The sequence below is a fragment of the Paramormyrops kingsleyae genome, chromosome 2 (genome assembly GCF_048594095.1).
Source record: "Paramormyrops kingsleyae isolate MSU_618 chromosome 2, PKINGS_0.4, whole genome shotgun sequence".
Classification (NCBI taxonomy): domain Eukaryota; kingdom Metazoa; phylum Chordata; class Actinopteri; order Osteoglossiformes; family Mormyridae; genus Paramormyrops; species Paramormyrops kingsleyae.
Genome location: NC_132798.1, coordinates 40,136,686 through 40,160,522, shown reverse-complemented (window position 1 = coordinate 40,160,522; position 23,837 = coordinate 40,136,686). Strand labels below are relative to the sequence as shown.

General features: G+C 40.5%; 1 protein-coding gene across 3 annotated transcripts in view; it reads left to right on the top strand.

Moving 5' to 3' along the window:
• Nucleotides 1-23,837, top strand: part of LOC111857809 (transmembrane protein 132C) — a 200,220-nt gene that overhangs the window by 89,843 nt on the left and 86,540 nt on the right. The gene's annotated exons all lie outside the window — the stretch shown is intronic.

Below are 23,837 nucleotides of genomic sequence, written 5' to 3'. Positions count from 1 at the left end.
CACATTGATTTAAGTGCAATTTAATGCAAGCCTGTGATTATTTATTTATTTTGCGGAAAGGTCATTTTGCTGGATGTGTTCCAGCAGACAGACCCCGCCCCCATACGCTGCCTCCATCCCTTATCTCCTTCAGCATAAATAAATAGCTCAGGTCGGAGTTGCATTACCCCCCCGATGCAGACGGACGGCCATCCCGCTGGCAGTGTGCTGCTCTATCGCGGCCGTCCGCACTGGCCGGAGGTGTGCAGCTATTAGGCTGCCTTTCACCACGGCTCCCCGGCTCGGCCCCCAAGTGCACGGCCCATGCTAACATGGCAGCTGATGCTGTCTGCTGACAGCACTTTGTTTGCACCGGGGAGATGCTTTGCCGCCGGAGCTCGGCAGCTGTGAGGGAGCTGTCGCCTCTCTCCGCTTTTAGCACGCCAGCGCTGTCTGCTGAAGGTGGAGGACAGGCCGCATGTACTCCTTGCATGGCAGGCAGTCCTTTTACTAGGCTGGCTCACTGCTGGTGCTTAGCTGTACTTTATGTAACTGCCCGGGGAGCCTTTCTGCCTGTTGGGGGGAGGGTTCAAGACTATTCATCGGTAGGGGGCAGGCTCAGGTGTAAGATGCTTTATTAATAACAATAAAAAACATGAGTCTGGCTGTTTGTGGACGGGCCCCTGGTGTCCTGGTGGGGTGTGAGTGTAGCGGGGTGCTCCTTTCTCCTCTTCGGGAGGAGTCTGTGTTAGCGAGAGGAAAGCAAGGCTAGCAGTTGCTGCCCCCTCTCCCTCCCTCAGCTCACGGCCAAAGGCCTGGAAGGAGCCGCAGCTGGTTGACTTTATTAGCACTCCATCTGTAGGCAATCGGGGCTTCCAGGCGGTGATGCTCACTACTGCCCCCTGTGGCTGGCACAGTGCTCACATCCCAGCGACCATGCTGTTACTCCATACAGCCACATACTGTATATCTAAAACAGAGTGTGGCATGCAGTTGTCAGTATTGTCAGGTCTGTAAGGAGTACAGTTTTGCTGAAGCTGGTCAGCACTAATATCAATAACTTGTAAATAACAATAAACAAAGGGAGCCGTTCCACTTTTGCCTGTTTTCCTCCTTGAGCCAGTACTGCTGGCTTAAATCTTGTGGTGTGGCTTTTGTGTGGTGACCCTCCTCCCCCACCCCCTGAGTGTCACAACTTGGCCCTGTTAAGTCCCCCCAGGTCCAATACTATACATATCATAACAGGCAGGCAGACAGAGTGTGGAAATAGCCCTGTGCTAGTAGATAGGCAGCGCAGGCCCTATATAGGCCATCGGATTCTTTTTAAAATGTACCCTAACTTCTGCAGAACAACTGGAAATTAATTCCAATTAATCTTGAGTTATCATTGTCAGTTATTTAATGTGTCGTGTGGTCTGTGTTAAGTAAGTATTACTGGGTCTATTCCCGGGAAGAATTACTATGTAAAACTTAGGGGTGTTAGGAAGTCCTGTGGGAAAGATGCTGCATATTATTGAATATATTCATGTATGTGCTGGGGGGGTGGGGGGCGAAGTGCTTTACTGGGCCGCACTGTCACTGTGTCATACCTTCAGTTTTTGGGGGCTATATCCCAGCTCCACTGTGTGTGTGTGTGTGTGTGTGTATGAGCGGGTTTACCTATCCTTATGGGGACATAATGTCCCCATAATGTGATAAATATCCGTTTTTTTTCCCTTATGGGGACCGGTTTCCTGGTCCCCATAAGGGAAAACTCTATTTTATAAAAATCGATGACTGCTATGAAAAAACTAAAAATGCAAAAACTCTTGTATTTTTTTAGGTTACTTATGGTTGTGGTTAGGGCAGGGTAGGGGTTAAGGTTGTCATAGTTAGCGTTAGCATTTTTCCCATTGAAATGAATGAGCGTTCCCAATAAGGATATGTTTACCCTACGTGTGTGTGTGTGTGTGTGTGTGTGTGTGTGCGCGGGCGGGCGGGTGGGAGGGGAGGGGAAGGATCAACGTCATTGACGTTGTGGAGACATTTTTTGAGTTTGCAAGCTTTCCCTATGGGTTTATGCTAACTGATGGCTGTAAATGGCCTAGAGATTGTGCATGTGTGCTTTGTGATGGACTTGCACCCCGTACTGGGTGTTCTACTTGTGCCCAATGCTGTCTGAGATAGGCTCCACCCCCCAATACCCAAAATAAAGCAGAAACTGTGCCATTTACTTCTTAAGGAGAAAGTTTATCTGCATCTCATCTGCAATTGTGATGATAAAAGTCAGTTTGTGTTCTGAAAGAAACAATTGTTTAGAGTTACTCAGTTACTACATCATAACGTTTCTAGTTAAACATGATGGCATGATGATCGCGGACCATGGACTAGAGAAGAAGAAAAATAACCGCTACCCTGAACAGTTATAGATATTTTGCAAAGAGGTGATTTGATTCATGCCACATACATTAGTTTAAATGTGCTTGAACAGGAACAGCAATGTGAAAGCCCTTTAGAGGAACTTAATATCTGTCACAGTGATAAAGAGTGTTCTAGGAAATATTCATATTCACTAGGACAGTCAGCTGTGCAAAAGCTAAAAATACCTCAGGTCTCCGGGGGGGAACAAAGGCTTTACTACCATGGATGACTAGTCCACTGTGTTAGTGTATCAAAAAAGTGAGGCTGAAGAAAGGGGTGTAAAAAGTAAATAAATGCATTGAAACCATTTAGAGTCACTGAAGCTCCAAGTCCATACAGCGCTGCACTCAAACGCTTGAATTTTTGGTGAATTTCTCCAGCTAAAGCGTAGGGAGTTTCGAGTCCATAGTGCGAGGCCTTCAGTGCCTGGTTCAGCCTGGGTACAGCATTGGGGTATATGAGCCCTGATTGCCCTGTACCTTCTACTGGATGGCAACAGGTCAAGCAAATATTGTCCAGAGTGTGAAACATCACTGAAGATGTTTGTGGCTCTGTGAAGACAACCAGAGTAGCAGAGTGCCAGCAATAATTTTGATTAGTATTATAATGTCGAAGTATAATTTGTATTAGGATGTTATAGTGTAGGATAAGATGTTAAATGAAATGACTGCAGCATATCTGATTTTGACAGATTATAGGCAGGGATTTGAAAAGGTTAGTTTTGCTAATGATGTCTTGGATGGATTTTGAAAATAAAAAAGTCAGAAAATAAAGTTTTGTGCAATGGCATAAACCTTTAAAGGTGTTCATTTCTGCACTTGGTTCACTTGTCCCCAAGTGATGGGCAAAAAGCAAAGAGGACACCTGTAATCATAAAGCCTTTAACAAACGCTTAATATCCCCATAATAGGGTAGCCATAAACCGTAAACAGGTGTGGTTCACAATGAGCGGAAGGCTTCTGGCTAATATGACTGCAGCTGTCTGGCAAGTATAGTCTTTCCATGTAGTTAATCACCAGTCAAAAGAAAAACTGTTAAGGTTACAGACCCGTCAGCTCCTTTTGTCCAGTATTGACTTCCACTTTCAGTTTTACACAACCAACATGCACAGTCAGGCAGAGAGCAGTGCAAACCCTCTGTCACTGCGAGATGCGTGCTGAATTAATGTGAGAGCAGCCCTGCTCATAAACTGTAATGGAATTGTTTAAGAAAATATATGGATTGAAAATCACCTTAAAGCATTTAATTTAACTTTGCAAATGGTGTAGACACACTAGGGCAAACTAGCCTTCATTATTAAGGTTTTAATGTTTTCTTAGTCTTCTTTAGTTGCATAGCAGTGCAGTAGCCTAGTAAAAACATAGATCCTTTGTAGTAAAAGCATAGATCCTTTGTAGTAAAAGCATAGATCCTTTGCTCCCTGTAGTCGTTCCTTTAGGGATCATGCCCACAGTACAAAATTTCACATTGCAGATGGACATATTTATGACTATATGTTGGGGGCCACTAGTGAATGTTTCTACTTTGCATTCTAATTAAATATGAAATTGTTCATTGCACATTATATTATCAGTATAACAATTTTATTAGTTGAATGGAAATTTTGATGGATTTCAGAATTTCTTAGTACTCTATGTGGAGTTACTGTCAAAAGAAAAACTGTTAAGGTTACAGACCCGTCAGCTCCTTTTGTCCAGTATTGACTTCCACTTTCAGTTTTACACAACCAAAATGCACAGTCAAGCCGCATTTTACTCTAATGACAGAGTGCACTGAAGCTGACAGTAACTCCACAAGTTACACAAAACCTGACACTCCATCTTACGGCAGCATGATTCAGGACTGTTCCAGAGAGCATCTCGTCATGTTACTGAACCTTGACTTTCTCGATCTTCACCTGCCTCAAAAAATGCTCGATGAGGTTGAGGTCATTACTGTCCTAAATGTCAATCATGATTTCATTCAGTAAATAAGACTTTTTCCAGTGATTCACTGTGAAATGCTGGTATGTTTTAGCCTATATAACTACTTATACTTAAATACTTAATATTTAATATTAAATGAAAGAAATCCCAGTATTTCAACACAGTCTCAGACTTCTGGGCCTCACTCAATGTAGGCTGATTATTACTTTAAAACCATTTTGTGCATGTTGTCCTTGGTTATATTAGAGCTGATGTATAATTGAAGATACTTGGATATAAGTAAGATCTTTATCATAGTTTGCTACTATATAATGTTCACAACCAACTTGCTTTCATTTTTTTAAGGCCATTTCCATTTTTAAGGTGACTTAAAAAATAAAGCAATAATATTAGTTTTCTCATTTGGTATTATTTTTTCAACATTCACAGTGAATCTGTGTGATTATGGCTTTTTTTTCAATCTTTTACCTTAGGGAGACGTTTCTACAAGGGAGCTTTAGTAAGGGACTAATCACCAGGAAAGCGCTCAGTGATTGGTCTTTATCTTCTGCTGTGAGCTGTCTGAGTGCATGCATACTTTGATAAAAAGCCATAAGTTTCTCGTGGAAAAGTCCTGATTACATCTGATTTGATTCAGTAAAATCTGGTTACTATATTTTGCAGCTTTGTACCATTTTCATCTTTCATGTTTTTGTCTAATGTCCAAATATTGTATTCGGCTTTTTTTTTGTCTTCCAAAAGGCTAATTCTTATTGTACAGGTGTTCATAAACAAAGGCAGGGACTGGAAAATTTTAATTAATTTTGTGTGGATTGAGGCATTGTAGTAGGTTATTGGGCTCTTTGATTTTTTTGCTCTATTGAAGTTTATGAAGTAATTTATTTTAATGCAGAATATTATGTGCAGGAATTCAAACTGTGTGGCTCCCCCTTTTTTCGAACTGTAACGCCCGTGTCTGCATCATGCTGGCAAGAGATAGATAACACAGCCAGAGGGTCGTACTGAGCTCAAGGGAGGAGGCCAGCTTTCTCCATCCATCTGATATGGGTACCAGCGAGGGCGAAGTGGATTGATGAAAGATGTACTTTAGTGTTTCTTTTATGTGATCATCATACAGCTTTATTTGGTCTTATTTGTTGTCAGTCACTTTGCATTACTTATTTATCATAACTCAGTTGCTAGTAGGCCTGCTTTGGTGTTGATATTTCTTGCTATGTGCAGGCATAGGAGCTAAATCTTAGTAAAGTGTTATGATGGTCCTCTGAGGTAGATGAACTCTCCCTCTGGACTCCTGACTTGGTGAAATTTCAGTCTCATTGTTTAAGAAGCCAATGCCCTTATTTTCATTGCCATAGAGTGAAATGTCAGCTGTTATAATATGATTAGTTAGCTACGTTAACCTGCAGGTGTTTTTTTAAGTCCCTGTCATGTGACTGTTATGCTGTACAAGGGATGAAATCTAAATGAAAGCCTGGAGCCCCCAGCCTGAAACAAAACATGAAGTTGCAGACCAGCCATTTGCCTTTGAGGCTCTTATAGTGAGTTGGGGGGTGGGAGTTTCTGGTAAGTAGTTGTCAAGGCAACATATGGAAGCTTTCTTATACATGGAGAATGGGATTCAGGCACTGTCAGTATTAATTAACTTCTCTAATATTGTAAAATATACAACACTGCCGCAGAACAAAGCTACTTCAGTGACCTGAATCCCAGCCGTATGACCTTCATGACCCTATTGAAGGGTTAGTGCTGTCATGAGACATTATTGTAGAGTGTGGAGTCAGTCCTATCTATCCCTGTTTGTCTCTTACTGAGTGGGTGTTTATACATTCACTCTTCAGTCTTTTGGCTCTTATGTTTGAACACATGGGACTACTTTGGTGTGGTTAATGTGGGTTAAAAAGCCCTTTGTAGACATCCCCCAGTTTGCATTTTAATGAACTCCTGAAGCCAGATATACCAGACCACCAAGGCGTTTGGCGGCGGCTGCTTTATCTGATCACTGGGAACAACAGAATTGATTTAAAAAACAAACTCTCCAAAATGAAACCTTGGTTAATTAAATTCCAGGTTGTTCAAAGACCTCATAGGCATGCACATCATGTTAAGTACTGACCTTTAGCCCTTCTGTCTTTAGAGCAAACACAGAATTTTTCCAGCTAGATACAAATTACATTGAAGACAATGGGAGCAGTTTAATCTAAACCCAAGTTACCCAACATGAGGACAGGGCCATCTGAGAGTCTAAAGAGAGCTACCTGCATTTAACATGTGTCTCCGTCTGTAAGATTTGCTGTGAAATGTGGATATCCTGAAGCATTTTTAATGAGCACATATGGCATTTTGAAGTCATTCTCCTTTCTTATGAACAATTTCAGATCTCCTTAAGGGCAGTTTTATTCACAATGCACTAAGCTGTAGACTCTGCACATTCGTGAAAACCAGCACGTGGGACTCTATGTAAATCAAGCATGCATGTAAGCATTGCCGTTGTTGCTTTTTGTCTGGTATCTAATCAGGGAACCTGAGGTAGTGTTATAAAAGCAGCTCACACATCATTTTCTGTAGCACGCTGGGCCTGAAGGAGCACTGCACTGTGAGGTCATGCTTTGGGGTAACAAGTGAAGCTCTGAACGCATGAGCTGAAGAGACGCACATGAAGACAAGTGGAAGCTAGTTGTGCTCCGGCTTCAATAATAACTGACAAAAAATGTTTTCACACCAAGGAACATATGTGGAGCAGAAGGGGCTTAGGGTGACCTCATAGTCAGTGGGGATGGCTTAGTGGGAGAGGGGGGAACTGACAAAGGGGAGGAAAGATGAGCACAGCGGGATGGGCTTGGGAGGGGCTTAGAATGACACTGAGGTAAGTGAAAGAGCTTTAATAGAGTTGGGGGGGGGAGGGGGGGTTGATGGGTTAGAGGACCTGACAGACAGATAGACGGGTACTTGACCTGACTTCTAGTCCTGGTGCCATAGAAGCAGTTTAATCTCCTAAAGACTGCACTGTAAGGGACTGGATTTGGCAGCCCGCCATGCAAGCATGGCACCAGAGGGACACCTCGCATGCTGCGCGTGGAACAGATGCGCTCCACGGCTCATTAAAAGCTAAACATTGCCAGGCATCTATAGCCAACGTGGGCTGGTCTTGCCCAATCATATGGGCAGACAAGTGCATATTTCACTCTTAGCCTGACAGTGAGGGACAGGGAAATGAGGGCTGCATTTTAAGGCATTCATTAACACTGAGCGGAAGAAACAATGTGAAATTGTAAGATAGTACTGTGACCTCACTTGTTGCTTTGATACCCACATTGGGACATTATGTGGCATTTTTTCACCTTCTCCCTGGGCTTGTGTACATTTCCTTCAGGTTCTTTGTAGCCTTTGAGCCATCCAAAGACAGGTGATTTCTAAAATGGTGAATTTCCTTCATCGTGAGTACATGTTATGCTGTACACCGGCGTGCAGGGTGTACCATGTGCTGTCAAGCTCTGGGTGCATTAAGCACATGTTTAAAAATCAATTAAACAGAGTAAACTTACTGGAAGTAAACTTTGGAACACTATTTACTAGCAAGCTGGGATAGCTGTAACTGTGGTAAAAGATTACCCATTAATCATGGCGAAAATTCGATGAGACTGATTCGATCTTAAGACACTGCTGCACAAAATGGATGCCAGTGCTCGTGGCGCCGGCCAAACCCAGCATGCAAGGCATAATGCATTCAAACATATATATAATCAAACACGCCTCAGGAGATCAGACACAATTACAGAATGCTCTACATACACCCTTGTCAGGTAGCTCGCAGTTTTCAGTCGTGCATATATCCCACATTGAGCGGCATGTTTGGATGATTCGGATGATTCATTTGCTCATGCTGGTTAAATAGAAAAGCATTATGTTTCATAGTGAGATTAATGACACAATGAATTTCTCCAGTCAAATGATGTAACATGAAGTACCAGCAGATGCTCATCTTGTTAGGGCACAGGAAGCACAAATAGGAGCTGAATGAAACAGCTGCTTTCCTAGATAAACCTGCTGTTTTTGCAGCCAAATTAGAAGTCAACCTCTCAATTTTGTGGTTCATCATTTTACATGAAAATACTTCATATACTGCTTTGGCAGGTTACCAAAACTCCCCAGTCTCAAGCGGATCTGAAATATAGACTTCTGAGACATACACAGATAATTATTAATAGGGATGCAACAATATAATTTTTTTTCAAACCGAGTACAAGTACCTATGTTCGCTTTCTAGAGCTCAGCAATATCGAGACCAATTAGGGGTGGGTGATATCTGAAAAATAATATGCAATTTCTTTTTTAAAAAAATGTATTTAAAAATCTCCAGATAAATAATGGAATTAAGCCCCCCCCTCCCACACACACACACACACAAAAAAAAAAAAAAAAAAAAAAACACGAGCACACGACATATGGATAATCCGCTGCACAGCATTGCCGACCAAGGGGAGGACGGGTGATCAGTGGTGCTGATTCTCGTTTTCTGGGAAAGATGATCAACGATCAACAAGTCAGATTTAATTATAATTTAAAAATAAGGTTTGGAATCGATTAAAAAAATTAACAAATTAATTGCACATTTTCTATGATTAATCACAATTAATGACACCCAGTATTAAAACTTATAATCATAAATATTTATGCATTGAATCCCCAAATTAATGTAGAATTAACAAAAAGGGGAGTACATGGGTCATTGTCACAAACTCAATACCACAATATATAATTTTTCTCTGATTTTTAAAATTAGTTTGAAGACAGACTCAAATTCTACTAAATCGTCAAAACTTGGCCTAGTGGCCCATGGGCCAGAGTCCTGCACCGGGTCGGGTACCCGCAGATACGGTACGGGGCGATTTTAATGTTCTGGAATTTTACGGGCGGGTAATACTAATTCATTACACACGAGCGGGTAGCAGGTCAATCAAAACAGTATCGTAGCCTGCAAAAATAACATATAAGTGAAAATATCTATGTATTAGACTATCATGGACAAATTGTCATCATCACAGTGTGTTCAGTATGTCGGGGGTACCTTATGGTGCTTTCGATTACTTCTCTCCAAGTCGGCACTCGAATGAAAATGTCACGAAACGTCACGAAAAACGTCACTTCCCGTTGGAAACACACCTCTTTTATGACGTTGAAGTTGGACAAGATTTTGTTGTCCGAGTTACCCCTGTGACGTAATTTCAACATGGCGGCTTACACACTTAGCAGTAATTCTATTTTATAAATCTTTAAAAATGTTTATTTTGTTAAATGTATTAATAGTTATAAATGTAACTGCACGTGTTCGAGAATACCATATCATGACCGTAAACTGTATCCTATCATGCAATATCAGATTTTTACCAAACTTGTTAGTGTCTTTGGTTTGTTTGTAGTTTGTTTGCCTCTCGAAAAAAGAATATTGCTATGAATGTGCTAAAATATTTTATAAAGCTTTTAATGTGGTTTGACTAGTTCGTGTTTCTTGTTTGTTTGTCTCTCTGAAAAAATGATCTCACTCCAAATCTGCTAAAATATAAAGCAACAACACACAGCAGCGTGTTCATGGAGGCAGCCATGTTTGTTCCGAGATGTGGTAGCTCGAATGGGAGATTGTCGGACATGATGTCACTCAACTCAAAACGAACGCACCATTAGATAACCGCTTCGACAAACATTACCATACACGTCTGAATCCTTGCTGAAGCGTGTCGTCGTGTTCTCTCTTTCACGCTCGTCACAGCATGGATAGCTTAGATCTATCTGATTTGATTTAGTGTTAAACGGACTTTTTCGTTTCAATTCAAAATTCATATAGGCCTAGCGCTTATCACGTTGAGAGGTGCATAGAAAAATAATTGTGTGTAATTTATCACGGGTAAGGGCGGAATGTTAACGGGCCTGGGCGGGTGCGGATTTAACTTTGAAATAATCACGGGTTCACGGGCGGGTGTGGTGCTGTACTGCACTGTGTAGGCACTTGGGAATCCCCCGATCAGCGGCGGTCATTTTCTCCATGGTCATCTGTGTGCGGTATATAGCAGACGCACTAGAGCTAGCATCAAAATACGGCGTTTTCATTGGCTTGCAGGTGGTATTCCAGGGGAATTCTTTGATATGACGTAGGAAAAATTCCATATTTTAGCCTCATTTTCGAAATTTTCATGTTTGTCAGAGTTTCACGAAGTTACGACATTTTCCGCATTTTGCTCGATTTGGACCCTTTCAAATATACCCAACTGGTCTTCATTATACATTAAAAAGTATGTAGGATGGTACAATATGTTGTTATTTAACATTCTGTGAAGTTTTGTGCTAGTCTGAAGTGAAGAACTTGTGATTTGATAAGCCGGTTTGCGGGATGTGCATGACATTATCCATTAAGACAAAAGGGACATTAATTGCAACTTCAATTTTGATTATCTTGGGGCTCGGTAGGTCAATTTCTTCTCATTTTGTTCGGGAGCTTCACCTCTATCTAGTGGAAACATTGAAATTATCATTGCAGGTACTTGAAAAAAATGTGTAAATGCCTACACTGTGCGGTGCGGGCGGGCGCGAGTCTCCAAAAGTGGACCCGTGCAGGACTCTGCCATGGACTACATATAGCCCATTTGAAATTTTAGTTGGCTTGCAAGAAACTGCCAGTAATTCAAGCATGTTTGTAATATCATCAGTAAAATATAGTACTTTATATTATTTGAATTAACTGATGCACTGTAATTGGCTGTGACAAGGTTACTTGCGCCTTGCATTGTCATGACTGCAGACTGCAGCAACTCCACTGCTAAGCTAGCTTTCTTTAAGTCGTTTGAGCTAACAGGGTTCACATTGTCCCTCTGTAAGCTTAAAAGATGTCAAATTGATTGTGAAAATTGCCAGTTCCAGAGCGAAAGGACTGACAGATATTTATACTATTTATACAGCAATATGACGTTATGCTGCCACAGAGTCTTTGGTGGCCCATGAACCTATTTACATTCTTATTTGGCCCACCTGCTACTGAAGTTGAATTGCACTGTTCTAAACTTTTTGACTCTGGGGTAGTTTAACAGTTTTGATATGTTACCATTTATTTCTGTAATTGGTGAGATGAGAAAAAAAATGATATAACTTACAAAAATAGAGCAAAAATATATCCTCTTTTCTTATAATACAAATGGATTTATTGCGGGTTAGATGCAATAAAGTTGAAAGATTTAAAAACAGTTTGTGTATTTTTGTGTTACCGATTTTTGGCTACCTCTGGGTAAAAATCATCAAATCAGAGCAATAAATGACATTTTATTATTTTTAATGTTTTAAATAATAGGTTACGGTAATACAATTGCTCTATACAAAAAAACAGTACACTGTATTTCATTGTAATATTTTTTTTCATGAGAATATTCATATTTAAATATTTAACTTTAAATTTGTGATGTAGAGATTTCATTTCCAACAAAAAGTACTACTTGCAAGCAAGAACAACCTTCAAAAAGACTCAATTATCAGATGGCAATAAAAAAGAGAGAGCATTGCATTATGAGTAGGGATATTAAATTGTTAATTTTTTTAATCACACACCTTGGCGATTAATGGCATCTACTCAACAGCTGGATAGAAACACTACATATAGTGATTGATCTAAAATCTTGAATCTTTTTGGCAAATGTCTTTAAAAAGAGAAGCCTGACAAGCACTGAAAGTGCACTTTATAACACGAAAGATCTTAAGGTTTTAAGGTATAAGACTTAAATAAAATAAAACAAATTGCAAATTACGATACTTTTACCCCATGCATGCCTCATCATTTTTTATGACATAAACCAGGTAACATCGGCTTTCCTGTGAGACAAACTGAATGTTTTGATTTTAGCTGTTAATTCTGGGGTTCTGTGCAACGTTATGGCCTAAACTCTCAGAAAATCTCAGAAAATTATGATTTCTGTTAAAATCTATGGTCATACTATTGTCTTATTTGGCCAACATAATACTGCTTGCGGCAATCTGGGTGTCCTCTTTCTTACGTTTTTAGAATTTTGACTAGATTACTGGTATTGTATTTTCGTAGCTTCTCTTGACAGTTGGCAGTCTGCTACACTTTGGCTATGCTTATGGTTTTTGTTGTTAACTTTGAAATACTTACCACACATATTTTATCCCATTTATTTTGGTTGATAATGATATTAATGACACGTTATTATGTGGTATCGGTTAAAGGCATCAGGGGAATCATCACGAGGATGAGTATGAGTACATGAGCATGGTATCGCACCCGATACCAATACAGGTATCCCCTGCTTTACGAAAGTAGTGTGTGTGTGTGTATGTGTCTATCTGTGTGTTAGTCAATTAATTTTATTAATCACAATTAATCACATAAACTTAGTAATTAATCGTGATTAATCACATATTCAATCATGTCATAATTTGTTGAAAATACATTTTGATTATGTTCACATACAGGAAAAAAATATATATTTCTTGTCACAGAAATACATTAATACATTATCAAACAAATAAGGCAGCAGTTTGCTATTGTTCAAAATAGTATAACAGGACTTTCTCTAGTAGTCAATCTATAACAGTGCTGACTTTGTACATGCCTTAAATAAATAAATGTTAAGTTACAGTACAAAATAAAAAAAATTAATGACAAGGGGAAAATGCAGGGGGGCAAAAAACTACAGACAGAGGTTACATTACATTGATAGAGACAGAGAGTCGCTTCTGCATTTCTTCACTACTTATACATCAAGAAGTTGAACAATAAGATGCAGTCAGGCAGCATTATACTCCACAAGCTATATGGATAAAACACATGGTCAGAGTAAATGTTAATCAGACTTCATAATCTATACATAGATTTTAGACCAGAATTTCTATGTAATTAGCATTTTTAAAAATTAAAGAAGTAGCAACAAGGACAAGAATGTTTCTGTCTTTGTAAGTATGTATTTTATCTAATTATGAATACTTTTAAGGATGAAATTTGAAGACTCCAGTGTGAGTTTTATGTGCTTGCTGTTCCCAACAGTGGAATCAAATTCACCATTTAAAAGATACATTTGTAATGTAACAGAGATGAGGGAAATATACAAAAGTGACTACAGTACTCTGAAAAGCCCAAAAGCCAAGACAGCAGCAGATGAACAAAGTGGTGCAGAAAACACAATAAATATATTGTCCTGACCCCAAACATGGCTCTATGGTAGGCTTAAAAAATAATAGTGCATTATTACTTAATAATTTATAGCATACGTTATCTTTGACGCGTTGCGTAACGAGACATAATGAGTCCCTGCATAATGTGACACATCCTAACGAGACTCATCATAATGAGGCACGTCATAATGAGGTGTGAGACATTGAGGCATGTCATAACCAGGTGTGTCATAATGAGGCACGTCATAATGAGGTGTGACACATTGAGGCATGTCATAACCAGGTGTGTCATAATGAGGCACGTCATAATGAGGTGTGAGACATTGAGGCATGTCATAACCAGGTGTGTCATAATGAGGCACGTCATAATGAGGTGTGAGACATTGAGGCATGTCATAACCAGGTGTGTCATAATGAGGCACGTCATAATGAGGTGTGAGACATTGAGGCATGTCATAACCAGGTGTGTCATAATGAGGCACGTCATAATGAGGTGTGACACATTGAGGCATGTCATAACCAGGTGTGTCATAATGAGGCACGTCATAATGAGGTGTGACACATTGAGGCATGTCATAACCAGGTGTGTCATAATGAGGCACGTCATATCAAGGTGCATCATATAGAGCCGTCCTGGGTAATTCCACTTCTTGTGCCCGTAGCTTCTGGGATTGGTTCTGGATTCTCATGACCTTGCGTAGGACAAGCAGGTATAGAAGATGGATGGATGGATGGATGGATAATGCGCAGCGGCATTAGAAGGCATGGCATAAGCAGGTCTGGCTCAGTGAACCCCAGCATAATGTCAATGCATGCTCAGTAGTTTCCTGACCTTGGGGCAGAGGATCGATCTCTGCCCCCTGATTCAGTTCAGGTGCTTTAGAGAGCCGCTGGCTGTCAGCGGAGGCTGCCTTCCTGACCTGTCATTTGTAACAGATGTGAAAAGGAAATTAAACAGCTTGACACCGTCTTAGGGCAAAGACAGCTTGTGCTGTACAAGGAAATGTACAGAGTGCAATGTTATGTTTGATTTATACTGTTCTGTAAGTAATTTTAAATATCCATCCTGATATCTTTCATGTCTCTTCAGTAATATGGCTGCAGTGTGCAGCCTCCTTCACATAACACAATTGGGAATGTAGAAGTAACCACACATCCAGATAAAGTACCATGTAACACATTTACAGTCTTTACCAGATGATGTTACTGAGTATTCAAATCCTGTATAGGTCATCTTCCTCACAGCTGAACTCCTTCCACTCATGGTCAGGCTGTGGAATTTTGAGATGAGGACTTGAACTAAAAAAAGTGGCACTTCCCTTTTCTAAAGATGTTGCTTTTAAAACAGCACAATTAAGATGATTTCAAAGTATGTTACTATGTTGGAAGCATCTGCTGAAGGCTGAATGATTTCCTGCGTTGAAGGATTTAATAGCTGCTTTTTCATTGTCTGTGTTAAATATGTCTACTACATTGGCTGCTGTTTTTTTTATTTTTTTTAATCTAAGTTAAACTGAATATTCATGTCTCCACCTAAATTGTGTCTTTCCCAATGGGTTGTTTGAATCAAATGAACTTTTGTTTATTCTTTATGTTATTACCCAGAACCAGCTAAATGGAACCTTTATATTAAAAACTGTAAATCCAAAAAGCAAACACAAAATTAAAAACGATACTCTTGTTTCAACAAAAGTGCATCCCCTGGACAGCCCCGTCACCCCCTCCCATCTTGCTTTGATCTCAAGGAACAGGATATCCATTAGTACCTAGTGTAGAAAGAACTATGGCAGGCTGCAGAGCATTCTCTTACAGAGCTCCTCAGTCTTCCATCGGGATGTGTGAGATTCAGGCTTACTCTCAATATTCAAATCTAGACCAAAACACACTTGTTTAGTCTAACTTATAGGGACTCTAGTCCTAGCTCTAGCTAACTGCTCACTCCCAGTTAGACCTATAGTGTGAGGTGTAGAGCTGGCTGGGGATCAGTGCTGTTGGCTTTGGGTGAACTGAACTGTCAGTGCTGTCATTCTAGCTTCACAATCGCTTGTGGAATTGGAGTGCTGACGTTTCAGAGACTCCCCATGCCTGCATTCCCACCTGCCTCTCCCTCCTACTTATACTGCCACAGCCATATCTGCCGGAGCTTATATATTGCACACACCTAACTGTTTGCGCTGCCTCTAGTCTCCCCTACTTTGGCTAATTGCACACATTAATTGCACATCCTGGGCTGTGCTGCCTGGAGACCCCAAGTAATCAAGATATCCTGCCTATCCTGTTGCATATGACATCTCCACTACCAGTGGCGTCATTCTGGCCCACTCACCCTTCTGCCTGTGACGTCTTCCCTATATGCCCTGCTGCCGTACCACTGTTCATCCTGCCATCTAAAGCAGCAGCTGCCTGCCATCACCTGCCTGCCCCCCACTTTGAGACTGAAATGTTAAAATTGTGACAGTGTGAATTGGGACTTTGCCATCTTGCTCATTTGACTTCCTCTGCCGGCCCCAGGAGGATGGGCTCCCCCTTTGAGTCTGGTTCCTCCCAAAGTTTCTTCCTTCTAGAGAGCTTTTCTTTGCCATTGTTGCCTCCGGCTTGTTCACTGGAGGGATAGTGTAAAACGCTTTGAGACAATGTAATCTTATGAAAGTGCGCTGTACAAATTATATTGAATTGAATTTAATCTAATCCTTACTCCTCCCACACCCCCAACCTTTACAATCTATTGAATTACTGGATGGATCAAAAGGAAATTTGAAAGCCCAAATGTGTTTTTACCCAAATGCTCTGAGCCTCAGTCATGGCACATAACTCTGAAACTACACCTATTAATTTAGTACATATTCCACTTACATGCTAGTTTGCAGAATCTCTCCCCATTCTTAGGTAGTTACTTGTATACTTTAATGTCCATGTTTGAAAGTACCACTTATATTGTTTGGTAACGCTTTACATTAACTGCATCTTCACAAAGCATTCATTACGCATTTATAGAACATTCATAGTCAGCATGTATCTATACCTTAACATCCTGAAATACCTTAACAGCTTTAATATACATTAATTGCAAGCATTATCAGATTATAATTATAATATGATATGAGTATGTGTGTTTTTAGTGTATATTAAGGCTGTTAAGATATGTTAGGATATTAACGTATACTTACATGCTTATTATGAATGCTCTATAAATGCATTATGTAGGGGCACTGAATGTTCTATGAATGTATTATAAAGGCATCATGAAGGTGCAGTTAATGTAAAGTGTTACCTATTATTTATATTTTTTAAATATCCAACTATTAAAATTCTACTTATTTCTCATTAAGAACTGTAACACACACTAATGGTATGACAAAATAACTACCATGTATGTAATGTCATACAGACCAAAGTCATGTAAACTAATCACTAGACAACAGACATAATGTTGCTGTATTAACATATTAACTTTGGAAATAAACATTTATTATAACACTAGAATGGTTAAGAAGAATACATACAAATGGCAAGTAAGCTGATAAAAATGATAAGGATGTATTCCGTGGAAGTCCTCTTTACCTTCCCCTACCTAATCACTGTTCATCTCACACCCAGCAACCTCTATCTGTAGCCCCTCTACAGCAGGCTTACCCTACATGCTGTATCTCGACGAGTGAAATGAATATTGTGAAGCATTATATATATATATACACACACACACAAACACATGCATACTGTATATATAATAATAACAGTTTTTCTCTCATTGGACTACTCACTGATGTGTGCATGTATCAAAAGGACAGTAGTGTACCTTACACATCAAAACATACACACAGGAATACAAGTAACCACCTAATCAGTGGGGAAAGATTTTGCTAATTGTCATATAAGTGTAATGTGCTATAAGTGAATAATGGCTGTATGTAATATAACCTTTTCGTTTTTAGCACTTGTGGGACGTTTCTGATGCATTTCAAGCAGAGGAATGCCTACCTGCATCATCATATGGGCATATGTTTCCATGTCACCCACAATTAATGGTGAGGGAGCTGCTGCTGCAAATGAGCAATTACACACAACCACATAGAAAGCAGTGCAGTGGGCAGCCAGCTGCTCCTTTACTGCTGCCCTGTGTGTGTCCTGAGCAGATCTGAGGATGTTCTGAGGATGAGACATTGGCATGGGTGAGTTGATAGAGCGGGCCTCTGTGAGTCTGGGCTGAGTATAAATCTGGCAGCTTCCATTAGCTGCTGCTTCAAGGTAAACCCCTGGCCAGACTTATAGCCCGAATGTTGCTGCTCCTCGTCTGCACTTCGAATTTATTGCCAGATGCGAGCGAAATCTCTGTCCATCAGAAATATTACTGCATCCTGGTGCATGGCTCCAGAGAAACTGCTCTCTAAGTCTCCTTCTCAAGGACCCATGACCTCGATGGGGAGTTATTATCTTAAAAGTGAAAAGTTTGGGAGTTTGGGCAGTCTGATTCTACAGCGAAGGCACTCACTGTTAATGTGAAACAATACGAAGAGTAGGACACAAAATGACACAGGGACTAACCCAGAGTCAACATATCTAGAAGTGTGGGGTATCACACAGTAGACTTCATAGAAATACACTTTGGGTCCACCTTCATCCTGGAAGATATCTACCCAAGGAGAAAAACTATTACTATTAATTTGTACAGCTAGTAGTTAAAAAGATGGTCATGTCTTGAAAAGTGATATAACGTTAAAGAAACATTCATAGAAAACCAGAGAATTGACTTGTCTATGTAACTGACAGCAGATGAAAGCATGAATAGACATACAGATACACAGCAGTCAGGGGTGTTGGCAATACAAAGACCATCCATCTTCCACACCCACTTGTCCTATGCAGGCTCATGGGAATCCAGAGCCTATCCCAGAAGCAATGGGGAATAATCTAGGATGGGGCCTCAACCCATCACAGGGTGCTATTCACACCTATGGACAATTTAACAGCTCCAATTCACCTAAGCATGTTTTTAGACTGTGGGGGGAAGCTGGAATACCCAGTGGAACCCCCCTGATGACACGGGGAGGACTTGCAAACAGTGGAACCCCCCTGATGACACGGGGAGGACTTGCAAACCCCATACATGTAGAGGCAGGGCAGAGCCTCAAACCCAGTGCCACGCCCTAGGACCAACACCAACACCATAATCTAGCAAGAGTGCAGCTAAAATGAATGACTATCTTCTTTTTAAAAACCTGAATAGACGTACAGATACACAGTGATCTGGGGTGTTGCCGTAAGCCACCAGTACAAAGACCATATTCTGGTAATACTGCTGCTGAAATGAGCAACTAGCTTTTTATTTAAAACATTTTAATCTCCAGGGCTCACAGGGGGGGATGTCTGTTCGCAAAAAAAAAAGAAAATTATAAAAACTTGCAGTCTCCTGAGGAATGCTGCCTTTCCTTCTCCTCCTGCAGCCATTACCTGAATAGGTGCTTTGCCGGGAGCCAGGGGACTCGCTAATGTTGCCTGCTGGAACAGTGCTGCACATGTACCCCTCCAGTCTGCTCTCTCGTTCGCTCGCTTGCTTTCTCTCTCCTCTGAAATTGGCCCCAGGTGTGTTAGTCCAGGTGAGAGTGGCTGCTGTCCGTGGTGCTGGCCCGTCTGTAGCTGAACGGACAGCAACCCTGCCTGGTTCACCTCCAGTTAGCAATATTACAGAGATTTACTTAAACAAGAAGGCGAAAGTAAAGCTACTGACAGGCTGAAAGCCATGTTTGCCAAGACCATACAGAAATCCAAGAGGCGCAGAGGGTTGCTATACAGCATCACATCTGCATGGCTGATGACTTAAGGCCCACCAGCACTGTGATTTATGTGAGCAGTTTGCACCCGTTTTCCATTGGCATTCAGGAACTGAGCCGTACTAGGAAGAGACACTAGTTACAGCACAGTTCCAGCTCGCTTCGGTTTTCCACTGCAGAAGTGTCGGCTTGGTAAAGGCAAATCGAAGAGATGCTTATTTACAAGCTGTACATTATGATTTACTGCATGCAAATTTCTAGCTGATAGAAATTAATTTTGTAACTAGCCTAATTTATCACTACTGAAGTCTTCCATATATGACAAACCACAAGATGCCACTGCCTGAGCATGTCTGTTACAATGCAGGCTAGCAAGTCAATTCACAAGTTCTAGTGAACAGCATTGCTGTTTGCTAATTGCTCTATTTTTCTGTCCCATAATGACATTCAGTGAGCAATACCTGATAGCCAGCTCTGTGTCATGGCTACCATTACTTTACCTTAAGGCAATTTGCACCGAGCACCAGGAAGCCTCTTTTCTTGGATTACCGGTCATGGGAAAACGAAGTTCATAACGAGCAATCTGGGCCCAACAGGATGTGTCACATGATCTGGAGATGAAAGTTCTTAAAATCACAGAAAATATATAAATAAAATGGCATATTTTGTTAAGTATTTTAAATGCTTTTAATACATCTGATTTTTTTCTGTCCAGCAAAATACAAATTATAAAATACTCAAAAGTGATCAAATGCACATTTTAAATACATTTAATTGAAACACTGCCCATTTCTGGAGCTTAGCCAAACTGGCATCTGTAATTGCCCATAGTGTGTGTGTGCGTGTTAAGTATTGGACTGGCATCACTCAGTCAGTGAGGTACTGATTAGTCGTACGAGGTGGGGTAGTAGTCGAGTCAAAAAAATGCATTTGTTTATTGCACGGTTGCTGCAATACTAGGGTGACTTTAATAGTGGTTTTGAAATGGTTAAGCTAACACACTTTGAGAGAGAATGCCATAGTTTTGAACCAATATGTAGATCATTTAAACATCATTTTCATTGACTGCCTAAGACTTCTGCACAGTACTGTATATAAAGATTATGCTTTAAAAGAAAGTATGGTTGTATAAACTAGTAGAGCATAAATATACACAGAATAGAAACATTTGTTTTGCCCAATTATTAAACGAGGACATATACTTGCATTTGAGTTCATTTATTGTCTTTATTTAAAAATACGCATGATTGAGAGAAAACTGTTAATACATACCTGGTATTCTCTGGTGATGGCTGGCGTTTTCACGAAATTGCCTCAGCTCATATTTGCAATATCCTGCATCAGACACCGTCTGCAGGGAAGCATTTCGTTGATGGCAGCAGACATTTGAAAACATCAGTCCCATGTGCTAGAGACAAGTGGTACAGTCTTTATTCAAGATATGTTGATTTTATATTTCACTGTACAAACTCCCTCCTCAGTGCAAAGCCTTTAGTATCCTTCTTGTGAATATATTCTCTCTGTCTTTGGTTATCTGTAGTTGTCCCATACAGAGGAAATGAGCATTCAGGGGGATGTACTGGTTCTATGGCAGAACTAAGCTGGGGATACTCAAGCCAAACACAATGCTCGATCATTGCCGTTTATGGGATGGGATCCCTTATCCTTGAACTTGGCTGTTTAACTCATCAAGCAAATCCCTTTACCTGAATGTTTTGTGGGATGTGGTTGTCATGGATGCAGGTTCATGCCAGGCCGGTTACACAGGCTCTTTGTAACTTTGCTGTATGATGGCTCGATGCACTGCCAGGGTGAATAAGTTTTGCAGTTAAGATTGCTATTTGCAGTGATAAGACTGTCTTTTTTGGTGTCGTTGCACATTTTTTAATCCTTTTTATCCATTTTCCAGATTTCCAGTCTAGATGTTTCTAACTTCTCATTCCAATTCAGCCACCGTAATGGTGTGATATGGTGCTCAGGGCACAGGTGTCTGACTAATTTGTGTGCCTCTATGCAAACCAACCATGGCACAGAACGATGCTCTGATTGGAGGAGCTCCTATCTCACATGCACTTGACAGACCAACAGAAATGCTTAGCTCTAAGTCCCACGAATCTCAGTAGATGTTACATCTGCCCACTCTACTGGTACACTGCCAACTGTGTTTCATGGCTATGTAATGTCAGTCCCAATTGGTGAGTGACAGATCCAGGCCTGGGTTGTGGCTGTAAGTTGCCATGGCTGTATGCTCAAAGAGGGCACAGCAAGATAGGCAGTCCATCAGGTTTTAAGTAAACACCATTCGTGTTAAATGTATGTAATTTCTGTTCATAAATACAGTCAGGTGACACTTCATTAGGTACCCCTACGCAGTACTAGCTAGGATCCCCCTTTGGTCTTCAGAAGCTTTTCACAGCTTGTGCATTTGGAGATGCCCTTCTTCACAACAATTTTGTACTGAGTAGTTGTTGCACTTTTGGCCTTCCCGTTAGCTGTAATGAGTCTGGCCATTCTACTCTGACCTCTCATTAAGGTATTTTTAGCTACAAACCTGCTGCTGACTGGATGTTTCTTGTTTATTGCACCATTCTCTGTAAACCCTGGACTCTGTATGGCAAGGAAATCCCTGGAGGGTGGCTGTATCCAAGATGCTAGAACCACCACCTGATACCAACAATTACACCACATTTAAAATGACCTAGATCACACATTTTAACCATCCCAGTGTTGTGCAGCTGTGCAGTATCTGCACGTCTTGACCCTGTCTGCCTGCTGTATGTATTTAGTTGTGCACAAACTTTGCTTTTGTTTTTGATTTATAGTTTAGCTTTATCTTATCATATGGATTTTTTAAATAAACTTTATTATTTATTCCCAATAATAGATAATGGAAATGCATTCTCCTTATGAGTATAATGAGGATGCATAACTAATTTTGTCTTAAAACTTAAAAAAAAATGATGGGCTGTTATTTAACTTGTGTCATTGATTTCTCTTGTTTTTCCTCAGCTCACAGTTCCCCCCATGTCACTTCTTTTGAAGTGAACTGGTTTTAAAAGGAACATAAAATGCAATGTTTGTATAGGTAGGCAACACAAAAAAGTGCAGGCAATTGATTTTATGTATGTAACAATTGCTTTAAATTATGAAGCAGTGTTTTGTTTGAGAATTGTTATTTTCCTGCTTGAGGGAATGCTGCTGAGGAAGTCAAGGGGAGCCATTTCATTTTGGAGCAAATAATTGCCAAACTGGTGTTTAAGTTAAGAAAGAACATGCTGTTCCCAACTGGAGGCAGTGTTTCCGGCAAACTGGATGGTCAAAGCAGCAGATAATCTATAGCAAAGCAGAGGAGGGAGCAAATCCAGGGCTTCCTGAGAAGTTTTGTTAGCATTGTTACCAAAGTCACCAGCACCTTGTAATAACCGGCACATTTAATAAACTTCCTCAGTGTCTTGTCAAGGTGATGAATAGCCGAGTCAGCTGTGGCATTACAAGAGGAAAACAGAAATGGGAAAGGGAACGGAAAATGGTATTTTCTGAACACATCAATAAACACGAGATGGGAAGAACAAAAGCTCCCGAATGCCCAGGTGAAGCGGGAGTCCTGTTCACTGCCTGCCTTCAGGCTCATGCTGATCATGCATTACCTGCTACTGTATGTATACATATTAGTTTATCCTAGCATATATGATGACATACACATTACAGAAACGTATTTAGCAGATATTTAATCCAAATCGATGTACAGCTGAGATAGCAGAGTCAGACAGTTCCTGGAGCAATCGGGGGTTGAGGGCCTTGCTTAAACGCCCAAAGGTGAAGTCACTCTGCCAGCCACAGGATTCAGTCCGGTAACCTTCTGATCACAGGCATGGACTCTTATCCCACAGAGTTATTAGATTAAATAGTTTGCAGTTAAGCACATGTTTTGCATTCCAGTTTTAACCTGTGGGGTGTGACTGGCATAGCTAGACATACAGTTTAGATACTTATTGAGTGAATCAAGAATAAAGTAGCGAGCCTGGCCATTTCCTTATCAGAAGGATGAAACCTGAGTGAACTACAACATACAAAGTCCTACTTTGCTTCTAGAGGGCAAATAAAGCTGTGAAGACTCTGTCCTTCTCTGTCTGTCTCATTTTGTGTTTGCTCAGCTGGATCTTTTTAGCATTTGGAATCTAACAAGCGGTAACTGGGTGTCGTTCCTTAGGAGTATGCCGCATGAGGTTGCAAACCTCGGGCCTAGGAATTTGTGTTATTTTACCGATCTGAAAATTGCGTGGAATGGCATCAAGGTGTCAGATTTTCATTATATTGTTCTCATACAATTTAAGATAAGAAGATTTGTTGGTGTGTTTAAATGCGTTTAGCCGAAAATATAAGCCTTGCATTGGGATTACAATTTGGAACCCTATATCAGGAAAGATCACTGTATAGTCTCCCTGCTTGTGCCCAATGAGCATGAAATATAACTGAAAATGACTTGAGGTTTAAATAAGTGACATTTGTATGCTATGCTACCTTTAAATAAATGAATAGTGAAGCAACTAATCAAACAAGTTGCAATATGTTGTGCAAATCCTCTTTCTGCTGCTGT